We start from the raw sequence: 19,361 nt of genomic DNA, 5'->3' as shown, positions 1-19,361 counted from the left end.
GTGTTGTTCAGTTTTTCCATGTGTTTGAATTTTTTTCCTTGTTTTTTGTGTTGTTGATTTCTACTTTTATGGCTTTATGGTCGGAAAAGGTGGTTTGTAATAGTTCAATGCTTCAGATTTTGTTAAGGCTTTCTTTATGCCAAATATGTGGTCTATTCTGGAGAATGTTCCATGTGTGCTTTTCCTTTCTTATATAACCATTTGGTTTGCCTGGAGTTAATGATTGAATGATTGTCCTTTTTCTGTTTTTTTAAAGCACGAATTCTACATATTCATCTTTAATTTTTTTCCTGAAATCTTCCCTCAGATTCGCCATACATCCACTAGTATTTTTTTCCAAGTGCCCTAGAATTTCAAATAATCTATGCATTCTCCTCTTTTCTTTGAGACTTCACTTGGAGAACACCCTGTCTTCCTTCTCCAATCTGGACTAATTGCTTTCTAGGCTGGCTTCATGGGTGTTATCTGGAGTTATTTTTTGTTAACTCTCCTGTGTTGCAACCACTGTTGTTTAGATCTCATGTCTTCCTGTTCCTTAGTTTACTTCCTTATTTTGCTGGAACACATCTTCAGTAGTTTCCTGGGAATATTAATTTTGGGGCTTTGGGGGAGGGCTTTTCTGTTCTCTGCCTTATCTCCATTCCTTTAAAGTTCCTTTTTTAGTCTTTGTTTTGATCTCTGTTGCTGTTGTTAGGTGCCGTTGAGTCAGTTCTGACTTATAGTGACCCTGTGTACAACAGAACGAAATCCTGCCTGGTCCTGTGCCATCCTCACAGTTGTTGTTATCCTTGAGACCATTGTTGCAGCCACTGTTTCAGTTCATCTAGTTGAGGTCTTCCTGTTTTTCACTGACCCTCTACTTTGCAGAGCATGATGTCCTTAGACTGGTCCCTCCTGATAACATGTCCGAAGTATGTGAGATGAAATCTCGCCATCCTTGCTTCTAAGGAGCATTGTGGTTGTACTTCTTCCAAGACTGATTTGTTTGTTCTTTTGGTAGTTCATGGTATATTCAATATTTTTCACCAACATCCTAATTCAAAAGCATTAACTCTTCTTCGGTCTTCTTTATTCATTGTCCAGTTTTCGGATGCATATGAGGCGATTGAAAACACCATGGCTTGGGTCGGGTGTACCTTAGTCCTTAAAGTGACATATTTGCTTTTGAACACTTTAAAGAGACGTTTTGCAGCAGATTTTCCCAATGCAATGAGTCTTTTGATTTCTTGACTTCTCCTTCCATGAGCGTTGATAGTGGATTCGAGTAAGATGAAATCCTTGACAACTTCAATCATTTTTCCGTTTATCATGATGTTGCTTATTCGTCCAAGTGTGAGGGTTTTTGTTTTCTTTGTGTTAAGGTGTAATCCATACTGAAGGACGTAGTCTTCAATCTTCTACAATAAGTGCTTCAAGTCCTCTTCACTTTCGGCTAGTAAGGTTGTGTCATCTGCATATTGCAGGTTGTTAGTGAGCCTTCTTCCAATCCTGATGCTGCATTCTTCATATAATCCAGCTTCTTGGATTATTTGCTCAGTGTACAGATTGAATAAGTATAGTGAAAGGATACAACCCTGAAGCACACTTGTCCTTACTTTAAACTGCACAGTAGCCTCTTGTTCTGTTTGAACCACTGCCTCTTGGTCTATGTACAGGTTCCTTATGAGCACACTTAAGTGTTCTGCAATTCTCATTCTTTGCAATGTTATCCATAATTTTTTATGATCCACACTGTCTAATGCCTTTGCATAGTGAGTAAAACACAGGTAAACATCATTCTGGTATTCTCTGCTTTCAGCCAGGATCCATCTGACATCAGCAATGATAGCCCTCATTCCATGTTCTCTTCTGAATCCGGCTTGAATTTCTGGCAGTTCCCTGTGGATGTACTGCTGCAATCACTTTCAAACGTTCTTCAGCAAAATTTTAATTGTAATATTAATGATATTGTTCGATAATTTTAGTATTCTGTTGGATCACCTTTGTTTGGAATGGGCACAAATATGGATCTCTTCCAGTTGGTTGGCCTGGTAGCTGTCTTCCAAATTTCTTGGCATAGACAGGTGAGTACTTCCAGCACTAAATCTGTTTGTTGAAAAATCTCAATTGGTATTCCGTCAATTCCTGGAGCCTTGTTTGTCGCCAGTGCCTTCAGTGCGGCTTGGACTTCTTCCTTCAGTACCATCAGTTCTTGATCATATGGTGCCTCCTGAAATGGTTGAACATCGACAGATTCATTTTGGTGCAGTGACTCTGTGTATTTCTTCTGTCTTCTTTTGATGCTTTCTGCATTGTTTAGTATTTTTCCTGTAGAATCCTTCAGTATTGCAGATCAAGGCTTGAATTTTGATCTCTAGAAGCATTAAAATGTTGTTTGGAAGTTCTTTGGTTGGTGGGGCTTGTCCACTGCTGGACCTTTCTGTAGAGTGATCTGGAGTGGGACACAGTGGGTCTTTTCTCTTAGACTAATCAGTTTCTCCTGAAGAGACTGCTGCAGACTGGCTGCAGTATTCTAGAAGTTGAGTTAGATATGTCAGTTTCACTTAATCCTACTTTATTCATTATAAAATCCCACCACCTATGCTTGATGTCCCTAAATTATAAATCTATCTGGTTTTTAACCTCTCTAGAATATAAAATTTAAGTCTTAGGTCTAGGTTGAGAGGTAGCTGGGCTAGATAGGGAAGTAGGTCTGAGTGTCTAAATGCTCCTTACAAAGTTTTTCAAACAGTGGTCTTGTTTTTAGCTCCATTCCACACCTTCCCTTCAACAATACCTCTGGAGACTTTCCAGAATTCTCTCTCCCCTCCCCCATTTTTATTTAATTTTTGTAACAGAAAAATTAATAATGAATGGAAATGTTACAAAATGAAAGAAAAGAACACCATTATACTCTTCATCTAGATTCACTAGTTGTTAACATTTTGCTGTATTCTAGCTATATATGTCTGTTTATCTGTCTATCCACCCATCCATCCATCCGTCCATCCACCCATCCATCCATCCATCCACCCAAACACTCACCCATCCGTCCGTCCGTCCATCCATCTTCTGTCTATCTGTCTTCAGTACCATGTGAGAGTAGTTGCAAACATCATGACACTTCACCCATAAATGCTTTGGGGGTACATTTTCCATGAACAAGGACATTTTCTTACATAACTATAATTACCAAATATAGTCAGCCCTCTGTATCAGAAAGTTTGGCATCAGCGTATTCAACCAACCACAGATCAAAAATATTTGAATAGAACTTTATATAAGGGACTTGAGCATCCATGAATTTTGGTGTCTGAGGTGGCATCCTGGAACCAATCCCCCTCGGATACCGAGAGACAGCTGTACAGAAAAATGAATATTGGTACAATACTATTATCTAGCATACAGTTCATATTTAGATTTATCCTATGGTCTAATAATGTCCTTGGTAGCTGTTTTTTTTTTTTTATTCTTATATTTTAATTCCAAGCTCTAATTATTTATTTATATGTCTTCCATCTCCTTTAATCTAGAACATTTTCCAGCTACTTTTTGTCTTTTGGGGCCCTGGTGGCACAGTGGTTAAATGTTTGGCTGCTAACCAAAAGGTTGGCAGTTCGAACCCACCAGCTGCTCCCTGAAAAGCCTATGGGGCAGTTCTCTTCTGTCCTATAGGGTCGCTATGAGTCGGAATTGACTCGATGGCAACAGTTTTTTTTTTTTTTTGTCTTTTATGACATTGACCTTTTTGAACTTACAGGCCATTTGTTTTGCAGGATGTCCTGCAGTTTGACTTTGCCTAATTATTTCTTCATGATTAGATTCAGGCTGAACATTTTTTTGTAAGAATTTTGAGTTTGTTGTGTTGTGTCTTTTTCCATGTATAACGTTAGGAGGCTGTTTGTCTCTTGGGGATGCTGTTTGATCATTTGGTTTCAGTACTGTCTGCCAGATTTCTTCATTTTCTTTTTCTTTTTGTAGTTAAAAGGTAATCTGTTTAGTGATATTTTGAGGCTGTGTGATAGCTTGTTCTCCAACAACCTTTCACCCTATGGTTTTAGCTTTCATTGATGATTCTTGTTTGAATTGGTGTCACAATGGTGGTTGCAAAATGTGATTTCCTAGTTCTCACATTTCTTCTAAAGTTATGAATTGGTGTTCTCTTATAATTAAAAAAGCACTTATTTCTGTTGCATCCTGTGTAATTTTTTGTGTGTTTTAGAATTACAGTGGATCCATGGATTCTTTCTTATGCTTTTTTTATGCCCAACTTGTTCAAGACTTGGCCGGGGAATCCCCTTCAAGCTTGTCCCTGTGTCCTTTTGAAATTTATCCTTTAGCTTCTGAGCCCTTTCTTGCCTTCTGTCACAAAAGATGATCCAGGTTCACTTATGCCTCCCTGCCTCAGACCTGGAACCAGTCGTTTCTCAAAGGAACCCTGGCTGGATCTTGAGTGCTAGATATGCTCCTTGCTATTGGGGTATCGTTGCTTCTAGAGATTTCCAGGGCTCTTCCTTTCCTTCCCACAGTCTGTAACTGTATCTCCTTCTCCCACAATATATTTACAAATTTTCTCAGTCTCACCATGCACACAAAATTGTTTTAAGAATTGCTACACCTACACCAGTATCTGTGGTTGGCTTTCTTTCTTGTATGTATATTTAAACTTCCTTCACTGTGTTAATCCTCTACTTCATCCATCTGCTTTTCCAGCTCCCAAAATTATTTGACATTTCATTTGCTTTTACCTATCTTCTCATTCTCTTTTTCCTTTTTTATTCCTCTCGTTGTTTTAGTGGGAGTTAGTAGGTACTCTTCGCAGTCTATCATGTTTAGCTAAGAATGCTCTTATAGATGTTTCATCTGTGCTTACTGGAGGTGAGAAGAGAAGGAGGAAGTAAATAATACTTACCTTTAATAACCCAAATAGCTCTGTCAATCATCTCTCCCTAACTTTAGGTCACATTCTTCCCTTAGACCAATTAGAACTCTATACAGCTTCCTTGACGTTTCTATTTATATTATCTCAGGGGGTGGGGCTTCTTTTTAGTGATATTTGGCAGTGTACCTGAAAATTCAGAGATGTGGGCAATGCTGGGGAGAAGATGACTTGCCTGGCTGATTACATATTGTACATCATGCTTGAAGACTGAATGCTACCATTCAAAAGTGTCTGGATAGCTGCAGATATAGACCAACCTGGGAGGAAGCAGAAGCCAAGTTACCTCTGCAAGCCTGTTTTGATATCTTGATTTTCTCATTTAATTGAAATTAGTACAGACGTTTTCCATAAGTTGGACTTTTTAAACCACTTTGATGTCCATTATCTGCTGATTGCCAATGAACACAGTTTCATATTTTAATTTTCTTTTTAGTCTGTTCAGTATGTTAAGTGGAAAGCTGAAATAGCAAGGGAAATTTCTACCATAGAATCCTAAGAATGCCTGGAGTATCAACTTCAGTTAGAATACCTGAGGGTCTAAGGAGAGTTTTCAAAAAGGTGATTTATGTGAGGCAGCCATTATCACTGGAACAGTCTGGAGGTTTAGTTTTCCCTGTGCTTGGTAAACAAAAGCTGGTCTCTTCTTTCTGCTAGGCTGCTGTGCCAGCAATGGTATGTTTTGGTGGTCAAACCTAGAACATCTGGCAGGTTCACAGGTATGCTTTTTGTTGGGAACCTCTTTCAGCACTTGTCATATTGGCAATTTATACAGGATCTTCTTTCTGTGCTTTATTTATTTATTTGCTGTGCTTGCATTTTGGAATTATGGGTGAAGCTGCTTTAGATCAGAATCATGTTAAATAAGAATATTCAAAGAACATTTGACCAGAAATAATGTGAACATTTCAGCATAAATAGTCTAAACTGAGTTGGCTCCTGTATTTTATAATAGGAAGAACATCTTTAGCGATGCTCATGGTGTGGTTTTGCTTTGCTGCAGATTAGGTTTAGCGACAAATTCCATCTGGCTAGAGCTACATGGCAGTCTCTCTATTGATTGGTTATATTGGGACTTCATGGGAGTGTCCTTCAGATCACTTTTCCCAGCATTTTTTAAAGCTCCGCTGGGGGGAAAAAGAAAAAGAAAGAGGAAAAAGAACCCTGCATTGTTTCAGTTTTTGTCCAATACACAAAACATAGTTCTAAATTTTTAATTAGGTAAGTGAGTGGTGAAAAGGAAAAGTAATATAACAAGCCTTGGTGAGCAGCTGGGATGTGTTGCCATGACGACAAGTTCAGCAGGCTGCCAGCGAGCATGTCAATGGGTAATATTGGGAGAGGGCTTTGAAACAGTGCTGGCTAGCTACAATGTGATTGGTCACGCCTCTGTTGTCTTTGTGTGAACCAGTGGATGCTGGGTAAGACCTAGAGTGAATGCTCAGCTTGTCTCAAGGCTGCAATGAGGTAATGCTTCTGAATCTTTGGGGAGTATGAGCTCCTGCCTCCAAAAGACTGCAGTCTAGAGTGTTTTCATTCCTATTTCAGTTAATTACTGACTGTAACATGTTAAGAAATTTTACAGCTACCTTTATTCATTCTTTTATGTGTGCATGAGTTTATTATAGATAACTTACCATGTATGTACATTGCATATAGAATCTCAAGCGTATTCTAAAAAAAGAGATAACCCTCCATATTAGTCATTCTGTTTAGAATCAGCATTTCATTTGATTGCTGACATTTGTGACAATATCTATTGGTGGATAAGTGATATGATTTATTAAGGTGCATTTATGTTGGGGAAACAAACTTGTTCATTTCTAGAGATGATTTTGGTATTGATTACTTTTTAAAGTCTTTTATCTATGATAAGTCTATAGTAGGCATAGAGGGGGTTATAGATAATGTGGGATTTGCTTTGTCAGGATGTTCAGTTCATTACAGATTCCTTGAAATTGGACCATTTAAGTCCTAATAAGATCTTATATAATGTTCCATTAATTGAAAATAATATGACTGCTGTAAAATTATCTGCTGAATAATGGTTTGAGAGTTTAAAGGTAAAGCTTTAAAGGGAAGCTGTATTTACAGGTGCAAAGATGTATAGATGTGTATCAGCAGTTCATGAAACAAATCCATCACAGGGTGCTGGTGATACATGAGCTAACCATAACACCAGTTCTGCATAACACAATGACTTGGATTCTCTCCAGGGGGCTGTCAGTAGCTAGAGAATGTTTTATCACACTAGTAAACGGTAACCTAGTATCCTGGAAGGGTTAGGATAGCATTTGTAATTGCTGTATGTTTAACTAGGGGCAAAAGCTATGAGTTGGGATGAGATGGTTCATCATGTTACAAATGAAGAACAGGTGAGCTAGCTTTTGGACAGACAGACTAGTCAAGCTGTCCTATTGCCACCATGTTATATTTACCTCAAAAACAGTTCATAAAAATTTATAAGCCTGTACATTTATAAACAAAGAATAAACACATCTTTAATGACAAAAAAATGGTTTCTGCTGCTCAGCACAGTACAGTGAACCCTTCCAGCTACCTTGCGTTATTTGAGGTCAGCCACGGGCATGTGCCTGAACCTGGATGGTTATCCGGCCCAATCATCACAGCTCATGAAATACAAGGCTACGTAGCGAGAGTCAATCTTCAGCCTTGCTGCATACTGCACTTTCTTTATTCTCTCAAAGAATCAAAGTCTAGTTTAGTTTTACTCATGAATATGGTTTCTGTTTGTTAAGTCAGAAGGAAAACTACCTAAATCGCCTGAATGTGATCATATATCTAGGTTTTTTAAAAAACTGGTTCAACATACTGGTGGCAAAATAGGCCCTTGGGTTGTGCCTTTCGCCAACATGTTTATTCTACCTAGTGGCACCAGTGCCAGAGCCAACCCGCCTGCACTTAGCCATTGTACAGAGATGCCCTTGAAGTAGGCTGGAGTCCTTTGTCTAAAACAAAGAGGGGATCAGTGACCCCATGAAGAATACGAGAAAAATCCACCTGTTAATATGACAGGCACTTTTTCCTCTATGAAAATTTTTGTTTTGTTACCTTCCTTTCTCTGGGAATAGGTTAGTTGTGTAGTTTCAAATCTTAAGCATGTTTTGCTAATTTAAGTAATTTTTAGGTTCATTAGTGATTCAGAGTTTACGTAAGATTAGGTATTTTGGAATACAGTCCAACTGTTATTGGTAGGATTTGTTACCTTTGTTATCTTGCAAACTATAAAAGTTTCTTTAAAATTTAGAAATGAGAGTTTTTAATCTTTATAGAGAGGTGTCTTTATTTTGCGAATCAGAATCGATTTGACAGCAACGGGTATATGCTAACTTGTTTTCTTTAATTCATTAGCAACGTTCTAATCTTTTATATTTAGGTGATTAGGTATGTCTCTGTGGATCAGATTATGATATTGCAAAATCTCCATTATTAAGTTATTTTTGAACATTTAACACATGTACAATTAACATGGTAAAGGGCAAGTAAAATAAAAAACAAGGAAAATTTCTGTTTAATTTACTATATTTCACAAGCATTTGACTAGTTTGAAAACCTTCTTGAAGAGGATCAATTGCAGGTTTCAACTAGCATGAGTCGTTATATCCTGTGACAGTTTCCACAGTAAATGCCTGATTAATGTGAAGTCTGGTGCTCTTAGAGATTAATGGAAGATGCAGTATTATAGTGTTTCATTTTCATCACTAATACTATCAAATGAAACTACTAGTTTAGCAGAAGAACTTTGCTCAAAAATAATGAGCAACTGAAATTGATAACACTGATGATCTATAAAGTTTTCAAAAATATGACCCTTTTAGGGAAATCTAGAGGAAAAAATGCTTTTAGATAATATGAGGGGTTCAATAAATTAAAAAAAATACTTTTCTTTACAAATTCACCCTTTAGTGATGGTTTTACAACATGATTAATGTAATTTATATCACTAAGTTGTATACCTGAAAAATGTTGAACTGGCAAATATTGTGTTATATATATTTTACAACAGTTTTAAAAAGTTCAGCCTTTACAAACAAATCACCAGCGCACCATTTTTATAAAATGGGCTTCCACTGAGCAGTAGAAGCAAACGTTTTTGTAGGGAAAGCAAAACTTTAAAAGGAAGAGAATAAAATTAGGGACTGTGGAAGACAAAATACTAAGCTTTGCAATTGGACAAAATCCTAGTTTTTCTTCATTTCCTCTGTGTAACCTTTGGTCACTTATTCTCTCTAAGCTGATTCTTCCCCTGTATTCACCAATCACAAAAGTCAGTGCCTGCCTCCCAGGGGTCCCAGGGGAGAGGGAGACCGTCCTAGAGACCAGGATCTTTAAAGGAAGTTCCTTCACATGGAGACATGAGGAGTAGGGAGTAATTATACCCCCAGCTAAGGAAAACATGGCCTCTATTCTCATGGACTTTATTATGACATCAAAAAAGTTGCATTTATATGATACTCAGTTAATAAAATGCCATTAAAGTAAATGACACAGCTTATTGTAATAGGGAACTTAAGTTAAATGCTGATTTCATCCGTTTAAAAATGTTGTATCATTTCTAATATGATTAAGGTAAAACCTCACAGTTTCACAGTATAATAATTCAGAATTTTAGTAATTGAAATAGGGACTAGTCTGAAATGTACTTTGGTTCCATTTATGAAGAAAAGGTTTTCTAGTTGAATTAACAGCACTAAAAAATACACAGGGAGAGAATCTGCTTTAGAGAGTAACCTTTGCAACTCATTTCAGTCCTTTGGTTGGGTTACTAATGAATACTCAGATGTTGTGTTATGAAAGGACTAATTTTCAGATCTTTATGACATAGACTCACCTTTATTATGGTATAATTTATATATTTGTATGGTTTAACAGGTCAAAGCCTTTTGTCTTTAGGAGCTAATTATTTAGATTGAATATATGATGAGGTTGTACATAATACATAATGCTGTAATGCTGAAATAGCTAATACTGTCCTTATCAGTTAATTATGTTTGTCTTGGCACCCTTGAGTTGGTAGCATGTTATTTGTAGGTAGAGGTTACTGTGTCTTGGTCTTTCTTTTGTCTTTGTAGTACCTAGCCCAGTGTTACATATAAAATAGGTACTGATACATATATTATTTAGCTGTTAAAAATTAGATGGATTTTTATTTGGAAGAGTTACCCCTAACTGCAGAAATAGGAAATGGAAGGTTTCTGTGAAATCTTAGATATGTTCCATATTGAATTTTTTTGTCACCAAAATAGTTTTTCTCTTTACCCATTTCCTTTTTTAATCAACCCCAAAATCTTATATTCTTCCTGAAATTTGAAATTTCAGTAAAAAGAAATATTGTGGTTGATTTAAATCAGAGCAATTATGCCATATATACGTGTCTTTTACCCACTTTTAACCCATATATTTCAGCATGTTCCTGTTGCAAGAGGATGAGGAATGGTGGCAGTGCATAGGTTTGGGATACTGGGCAGAGCCACATTTGAATCCTGGATTACCATCTACTAGCTGGATGATGTAGAACAAATATGTAGCTGTGGTTCTTTAAATGAGGATTATGCCTGCATCACAGGGTTGTATTGAATTAGCTAACATACATAAAATGGGGGCATTGGTGGTTCAGTGGTAGAATTCTCACCTTCCATGCAGGAAACCTGGGTTCAATTCCTAGCCAGTGCACCTCATGCGCAGCCACCACTGTCAGTGGAGGCTTGTGTGTTGCTATGATGCTGAACAGAGCGGAGCTTCCAGACTAAGACAGACTACAAAGAAAAGCCTGGTGATCTGCTTCTGAAAATCAGCCAGTGAAAACTCCGTGGATCACAATGGACCAATCCCCAACAGATCATTGGGAGCAGGATTGGACAGCATTTTGTTTCATTGTGCATGGGGTCACCTTGAGTCAGTGAACTTGACAGCAGCTAACAACAACGTATATAAAGTGCCTGACATATACCAAAAAACCGAACCAAACCCGTTGCTGTAGAGTTGATTCCAACTCATGGCGACCCTGTAGGACAGAGTGGACCTGCCCCATAGGGTTTCCAAGGAGCAACTGGTAGATTTGAACTGCCCACCTTTTGGTTAGCAGCCGAGCTTTTAACCACTGTGTTAGTACTCTTTGTCTCCTGTTTGCATTTAATTTTTAAAATGATCAAATTCTTTTAGATCTAATGGAATATCTTTCCTGCTGCAATAGAAGACAAACAATTTGTTCTTCAATTCTGATAAATTAGTTTAGAAGAATGTATTTCTGATATGATAAAAAAATGTGTTGCTTGTATTTATGTACGATTCATGGTTTTATCAGTTCAGAAATAGGAATGCAATTAATATCAACATACTAGGGTTCATTATTGGGAAGCCGCAGGGGTAGGAAAGGAGCATCACACAGAAAGTGCTTACTCTGGCAGTCGTGGTTAGGGTGGATTGAAGAAACCAGCAGGAAGCTTTTCCAGTAGTCCAGGTGAAAACCAAAGAGTCCTGATCTGGCCAGTAGCAACCAAGAAAAGGAGCAGATTTAGATACATTCAGAGGTGAAGAGACTGGCTTTATTGACTATTTAGATTATGGGGGAGGGGCCATCAGTGAATTTTAGCTCAGGTGACTGCCTCAATGGTTGTGGAACAATCCAAGCTAGGGGATAGAAGATATAGCAGAATATATGGAACAGATAACTGTCTTAGTCATCTAGTGCTACTATAACAGAAATACCACAAGTGGATGGCTTTAACAAACAGAAATTTATTCTCTCACAGTCTAGGAGGCTAGAAGTCTGAATTCAGGGTGCCAGCTCCAAGGGAAGGTTTTCTTTCTCTGTTGGTTCTGGGGGAAGGTCCTTGTCATCTATCTTCCCCTGGTCTAGGAGCTTCTCAGTACAGGGACCCCGGGTCCAAAGGACGTGCTCTGCTCCTGGCTCCTGGCTCCTCTTGCTTGGTGGTAGTGAGGTCCCTCTCCTCTCTACTCACTTCTCTCTTATATCTCAAAAGAGATTGGCTCAAGATACAACCTAATCTTGTGGATTGTGTCCTGGCTCATTAACATCACAGAGGTTAGGATTTACAGCACTAAGGAAAATTAACATCAGATCACAAAATGTAGGACAAGCACACAATACTGGGAATCCTGGCCTAGCCAAGTTGACACACATTTTGGGGGGGTGCAATTCATTGATAACAGTAACAAATCCGGTTTTGGACATGTTGAGTTTGAATATTAGGGGTTCATTATTGGAACACTTGGAACATCTAGGTAAAGTTGTCTGGTAAGGAAAAAAAGATGTGGGTTTGGAAGTCAGGGGACAGCTTTAGGAGCAGAGAGGGCAGTTTGGCCACCATCAGCTACAGGTAGCAATGGTTACATCGGGCAGTAGTGAGAATGCCTTCATAGGGGATGGAGCTGGAGAAGAGAGGAGGCTGAGGCTGGAGCTCCTCATGAGCATTACTTCCCAGGGGCGAACAGAGGAAATGTTTAGGGAATGGACCCTAGATATGAATTTAGAATCTGTTTTTTTTCTTTTTCTTTTTTTTTTTTTTAAAGCCAAAGCTGGGAAGAACCACAGTCACCTAACGAATTCCTCTTCATCCGCTAAACTTATGGGTCTCGTGAGTCAGTTGGAGGAGGCCTTTCCATTTCATCACCCTGCACACTTCCAATAATGCATTCTCTCCAGAAGCTGTTCTAGATAGTGGTTACGTGCTCAGGCCAAACCTCAATTCACTTTAACCTTAATGAAATCAAAGTACTATAGATGGCTGTGGAAAATAGAAGAAGGCACTAAACATCAAACAGAATAATACAATTAAAAATAGTTTTTATTCATCTTGAGTATGAGTGCTTAAACAAGCTTATAATTAAAAGGAATGACCTAAGACACATGTGGACATTATGACCTAATCTTCTAAGTACTTTTGAGAGCCGTTAACAGATCGTTTTTTATGTTGTCAAATTTAGCTTCAAAGCTTTTCTCTTTTCCATGATATAACTGTATCAATTTCACAGCTATTATAGTTGCTTATCATTAAAGCCATTTATTAACTGTGTGACCTTGGACAAGTTATCCAACCCCCCTGGATTTCATCCAGAAAATGGGAATAATAATACCTATTTCATAAATTATGTGAGAAATAAATGTAAAGCCCCTTTGATAATGCTTGGCACATATAGGTACTCAGTAAAATGTAGTTATTGCTGTACTTGGAGGAGGGAAGGGAGAAAGTATTCTGAGGTACTGGGCAGGCATTAGAAGTGAAAGGAAAGAGGTTAAAGTTGCTGGGGGTATGTGCACACAAGAGAGTGTACAGTGGGATTGTGAGAAAAGTGAATGGTGCAAGGAGAAGAAAGGAGAGCATGGCAGTGTTTGATTCCCCTGTGGATGAATGAAGCAAGGGCAGGAAAGACACTGGAACATACACCCGCCACCCAAGGATGGTGTTCACACCTGACAGTTGAGTGCTTGGGACTCGAGGAGTACCTGCATTAGGAAATTGGTTGAGTGCCCTATGCTCTAATTGTTTTGTTTAGTTTTGTTATTTTTTCTTTTTCTGAAATCAAACATAGATGGATTGTAGGATATGGTAAAAATGATGATCCTAAGGAGAGTAGTTAGAACCCTGCATGGGATTCAAAGGATCATCAACTTCTAATTATGGAAAGTACAGTGGTTAAAAAGTATGAAAATGTTAAAACTTACAAACAAATCAGCAGCTTAGAATGGTGATCTTGAAAAATGCAATATGAAAATTCATGTTTTTAAAGCAAAAGAAGACAAGATGAAAAAGGCAAAGATTAAGGAATAACAGAAAAGAAAATGAGGCAACCCAGTTAATAAGAAGATCTATAAATTAATTGATACTAAGAAAACAGCTGAAAACCAGTATAGTAGTTGAAAAACAAATGGTTAAAACCTTATATTAATAAGAAAGTTATCAGGGTCAGTATGGGTTGGGGGAAGAGTTTAAGGATGTGTGTAGGACTGTAAATACCTGCGCCCCACGCTCTTCTGCTTTTCTGAAATGGAATCCAGTAGTTCTCAGACATTTGAACTTCACTGACCAAGAAAATTTTGATAAAAATTGTGTGGACCAACAGAAGAGGGCCAATTTTTAGTTCATTCAAGTTAGGACATTTTATTATTCTTAACTGCCATCTATTATCACCATCACTGTCTTAAGACGGAGGACACTTAACACGCACACACATGCACACACACAGGAAGGGAGGTAGTGGTGGTTCAGTGGTAGAATTCTCTCCGTCCATGCAGGAGACCCAGGTTTGATTCTTGGCCAATGCACCTCATGCACAGCACCACTCATCTGTCAGTGGAGGCTTGTGTGATGTTATGATGGTGAACAGGTTTCAGTAGAGCTTGCAGACTAGGACAGACTAAGAAGAAAGGCCTAGCAATCTACTTCTGAAAACCAGCCAATGGAAAAAACCCTATAGCTCACAACAGTCCAGTCCACAACTGATCATGGGAATGGCTCAGGACTAGGCAGGGCTTCATTTCGCTGTGCATAGGGTCGCCGTTAGTTGGGACTGACTTGACAGCTAAGAACAACAACATTCTTATGAAAAAAATTTCTATGTTGTCCTAATTTGTGCTTCTTTTTATGCATACTGGCGAAATATTGTCTCACACAAGCATAGATCTGAGTACTAGAATATGGAAGTGCTGGCCAGCTGACATTTCCCCTGCTCCCAGGTGACTGCCTAGGGCAGCTTGGGAGACAGAGATCCTGCCACCTCTGCTGCAGCAAACCCAATGCCAAAGAGGCGAGTACCTTTTCCAGACCCCTGTGTGTCCCACCCCAAGTCAGTTATCAAAAGGTTCTTTGTTACCCGGAGATTCCATTTTTCTTATTTTTGAGACTAGGTTGGGTTGGGGAGGGGATGAGGATAGAGGGGATAAAAAGTAAATGGTAAAACAAAGAAGGTGAAATTTTAAATACAACAAATAAGTGTATATGGCTTTAAGCTATATGGGCAAGAATATTTTAGATTTAAGCATAAAGCAATGGTATGTAATATCACAATGGGAATAATGTTTTTCTTCATCAGTCATTTGTCCTTAAAACAAGCCTTTTATGGGGTGTGGAACTTGAAAGAGGCCAGTTTTGTTATTCCTATGAGAATTGACTCCATTCTAACAAAAGATGAATGAGATAGACATACTGATTTTGAAAAGCTAGAAAAATTTACTAATTTGAACAGATCAGTAGAGTATAATCTCCATCAGTGTATATGCTATTTTAAAAAGACATTAGCAAAAAAAAAGAAAAGATAATGAAGTTTTAAAACTTATTATGGCAGTGGTTTGTCAGCGAGGAAAGGGGTAAGAAGGTAAAACGTGGGCAGACAAATGCACCATGATTCTTTTATTATAAAGGAGCTTATCGATAACTTTCGTTGAAAACTTTTGCAAACTTTGAATTATTTTATGTTAGCAGCTTAATGTTTGGAAACACTTTTTAAAATTAGTTTGATTTCTACTTGATCCTGGTATATGAACTCTGGTCTTATAATTGGCAGAATTTGTAGCTTTTAGATGTTAAGTTTGCATATCTGGTTCTCGGGAAACTGTTGCTATAGGACCACAGATCTGAACAAACCAAAGCATAAAGGTATTGATCAGTCACGTATCACCTTCCCACTATAGATTTTGCCATATTGCTTTTTGCCCAGGCATGAGAAAATGCTGTATATCACCTTGTCAGCTCTCTCGCTTTGTTTATAATTATGTGATAGCTATATGTTCTTGTATGTGTGTGTAGTTTCAGCCAAGTTTTCTGTCCTGAGTTTGAGTTACAAATCAGATTTTATACTCTTTATAATTTCCCATTATTTCAGTAAACAATGGCATTAAACCTAGAATTGCAGACATTTCCAGTGACCTCTGCCCTCTAAACACCTATCAGAGATGTACACACTGATAATTCAATTTGAATGATTCCTCAGCCATGGGGTGGACAGGAAGACTTGTTGGGGAGCCCCCGCTGTGCAGAGCCACCAAGCACAGTCTGTCACTCAGTGAGGGGACCCAGGCCACACCACTTTCCCTACCTTCGAGTGTCATGGGGGAATTAAGCAGAAGGGAGGTCACCACAGAGGCTCAAGGAAGATGTTTGGTTGACTCTCCACTAACAGCAGGGCACCATCTACATGGAGCAGTTTGAGCTCAGTAGCCTTCTTCGCTCCCTCCACTCTGTCCCTCCACGGTGCTGCTTCCAGGAGGCAGAAATTTAAATCTTCATTTGGGTTGAGGAGGAAAGTTTATCCATTACACATAAACCTTTTCTAGCAAGTCTGCTCATGCTGTATGTATGACTTTCAGGTTTCACTCTGTAATAGAGTAGAAGATACATATATACCTTGCCCAGTCATCATGATATCCACTAAAGATTACCATTCAGCAAGCACTTTGCTAGCCTGTTATGATTAAACTGTGCTAGCTCCTGCATACTGAATGATATAGCTGACATGAGAATTGCCTTCATGGAGCACATCCTTCAGCGAGGAGGCTGTTAGAATTCTTGGATCAACTTGTTTATGGATGGGAGCATAATTGTTGAGATGTCATATTTTAGGGTTTTGTTACTGGTGGAATTTTTTGAGCAGAGGGGTAGGTTGCAGAAGCCTATCCTGCTCGTATGACATTTGAGTGACACTTCTCTGGGGACCACAAAGTACCAAGAGGTTGAAGTAAAAGTTGAAGGACTGAACACACTTGAGTGAAGGTCTCAGGAAGCCTTGTTCCTCCTCTCAGTCGCAATGGTCTCAACCACTCAGTACTTTATTTCTCCAGTGCAAAGCTGAGGGAGTCTTTGGAAGCACCCATTACTCCACTGTGCGTGGTGTAGATAAAAGAGAGAAGGTCGAACAGGGAAGCAATGAACTCAATAATTACATTTGACGCTAATGATCTGGTGTGTGGGCATTGTGGGTACCTCACTTCTCCTGGCCCATCTAACACTGATGACAAAGCTCATTAGGACTTGTGCCAGAGGGTGGACTAGGAGAATGAGAGAATGACACTCATGTCAATCAGTTTAGCTTCCCATTAGTAACTCTGAAGAAAATATTGTGCCGAAGAGACCGCGACTACAAAAAAAGAAGATAAATTCTAGTTAACCATGTCAATCTGCCGTTATCACGGAGGTGTGAAAAGGAGAAGTGTTTGGTACGTGGAAAATGGATGAACCAAAATGACATCTTTTTGAGGCTGAATTAAAACTTCAGGGAAAAAAAAAACAAAAACTCAAATAAGTCCTAAAACAAAAGTAATTCTTTATAAAAGAAAAACAAAGACCATAGTTAACATATTTGCTTCTCTTATTATTGACTGTGGAGCCCTGGTGGTGCAGCGGTTAAGAGCTATGGCTGCTAACCAAAAGGTCAGCAGTTCAAATCCACCAGCCACTCCTTGGAAACCCTATGGGGCAATTCTACTCTGTCCTATAGCGTCGCTATGAGTTCGACTGGACGGCAGTGGGTTTGGTTTTGGTTTATTATTAACTGTGCTATTTTAAACAATAAAAATTGACTACAAATTCTGCTTCTGAGTAAGACGGAGTAAGCATACTTTACCCTGTCTCTCCCTCTGAATGTATCTGTAAACACTAACACTCTGTGGACTCTGAAAAGTCAATGAGAGCAGGCAGATTGTGGCAGGAGACTAGAATTCAAAGTACTTCCAAACAGGTGATGCATTTCCTGTCCCCCCACCCCCCAATCACCTGGCATAGACTCAAAGGCAGTCTGAAACCCAGTAGTGCACAGCGGTGTGGACAGAAATATCTTCAAGAGAATCTTTCACCTTCTGGACTGAGGAGCAAAAAAAGGGGATTCCTAAGATTCGGAAAGAGGGAGGGTGTCTGTTTTTCTCCCCCTTATTTTTTTCTATTTTCACCCACTCAAAACCCCTGTCAATCCTGCAGAGACACAGTGGTAGTGGAGGATGGACAGTCATCCGAAACTTTGAGGGAAAGGGAGTCCTTCTTTCTGATGAGAGGAGCTGTGATCCCAAGAGCATGGGCAAATTCCCACTGCTTCTCTCTCTCAATCTCTCTTTCGGTCTTCCCACCACTTGGCACCAGACAGAGACATAGTTGCTGGAAGTATGCAGCTGAGCAGGTAAACTAAAGCCCCACCCTTCTGCCAGAAAGACTATGAAAGGGGACCTCAGAGAACTGGAAAATGTTGGAGAGAGCTCAGAGAGGAGGGAGCTCAAGAGATCTATCCCATAGAATATTGTGTGAACTCCTTGGCTCACTTCTGAACTGTGCATGTGTGGATCTGGCCTTATGTGGTATCCCAAAGGCTTCAAGAACTGAAATATTAACTAGACCACCTCACAGGTTGCAGATTGACCACTGGTTGGTAAATACATGAGACATAGCCAAATAACACTGCGAAGGCTTTGACCGCTGAACTGACATTCAATTCATCGTTGACAGAAGGTGTTTTAGAAATTGCAAACTTAACCAAGTTGATCACCTGCTTAAATAAAAAAAAAATCAGTATTTTCCTTAGGGCTTAAACAAGACTCAGAGTCTCATAACATAATAATTAACATTACTCAGCATATGAAGAACCAGGAGATAATTTCAACTCTCATGGGAAAAGACAACAGTTGCCAATCCCAAGGTTCACAGATGTTGGAATTATCAGATAAAGACTTTAAATCAGCTATTATAACCATATTCAAAGAAATATGGCTGAACATTCTTGAAAAGAATGGAAAAAAATAGAGGATATAATATAAAACTAAGTAGGAATTTTAGAACTGAAATATATACTAACCAAAATTAAAAATGTGTGGGTGGGTTCAATAACAGAATGGAGATAATAGAAGAAAGAGTGAGTGGGCTTGAAGAGAGACTAATAGAAATGATCTAATCTCAGCAACAGAGAAAAAAGATTATAAGTAAAGCCCCAGGGATGTGTGAGACAGTATAAAAAATGTCTATTATTTATGTCATCAAAGTTCCAGGAAGAGTGTGGTTTAAAAAAAATTTTAAGAAATAATGGTTGAAAACCTCCCAAATTTGATAAAAGACATAAACTTTCAGAAATTAAGAAGCTCAACAAACCCTAAAGAGAATAAGCTGGAAGAAATCTACATCTTTACACATCATAAACTGAAGACTAAGAAAAATCTTAAAAGCAGCTTGAGAAAAATAATGCATAACATATAGTAGAATAATGATTTGAATGCTTTTTTTTAATTGTACTTCAGGTGAAGGCTTACAGAACAAATAGTTTCTCATGAAACAGTACTACACATATTGTTTTATGGCATTGGTTAACAACCCCACAACATGTCAACCCTCTCCCTTCTCGACCTTTTTTTTTTTTGGTGAAAATATACATAGCCAAAGATACACCATTTCAAAAATTTCTACATGCACAGTTCAGTGACATCGACTAC

At 38.6% G+C, this 19,361-nt stretch overlaps 1 protein-coding gene across 2 annotated transcripts in view; it reads left to right on the top strand.

Annotated features, from left to right (window-relative positions):
• STOX2 (storkhead box 2) overlaps window positions 1-19,361 on the top strand; it is a 159,587-nt gene that overhangs the window by 85,145 nt on the left and 55,081 nt on the right. The window lies entirely within an intron of this gene.

The sequence above is a fragment of the Trichechus manatus genome, unplaced genomic scaffold (assembly GCF_000243295.1).
Source record: "Trichechus manatus latirostris isolate Lorelei unplaced genomic scaffold, TriManLat1.0 scaffold00254, whole genome shotgun sequence".
In the NCBI taxonomy this organism is placed as follows: Eukaryota; Metazoa; Chordata; class Mammalia; order Sirenia; family Trichechidae; genus Trichechus; species Trichechus manatus.
This window is presented reverse-complemented; position numbering and strand designations above follow the sequence as displayed.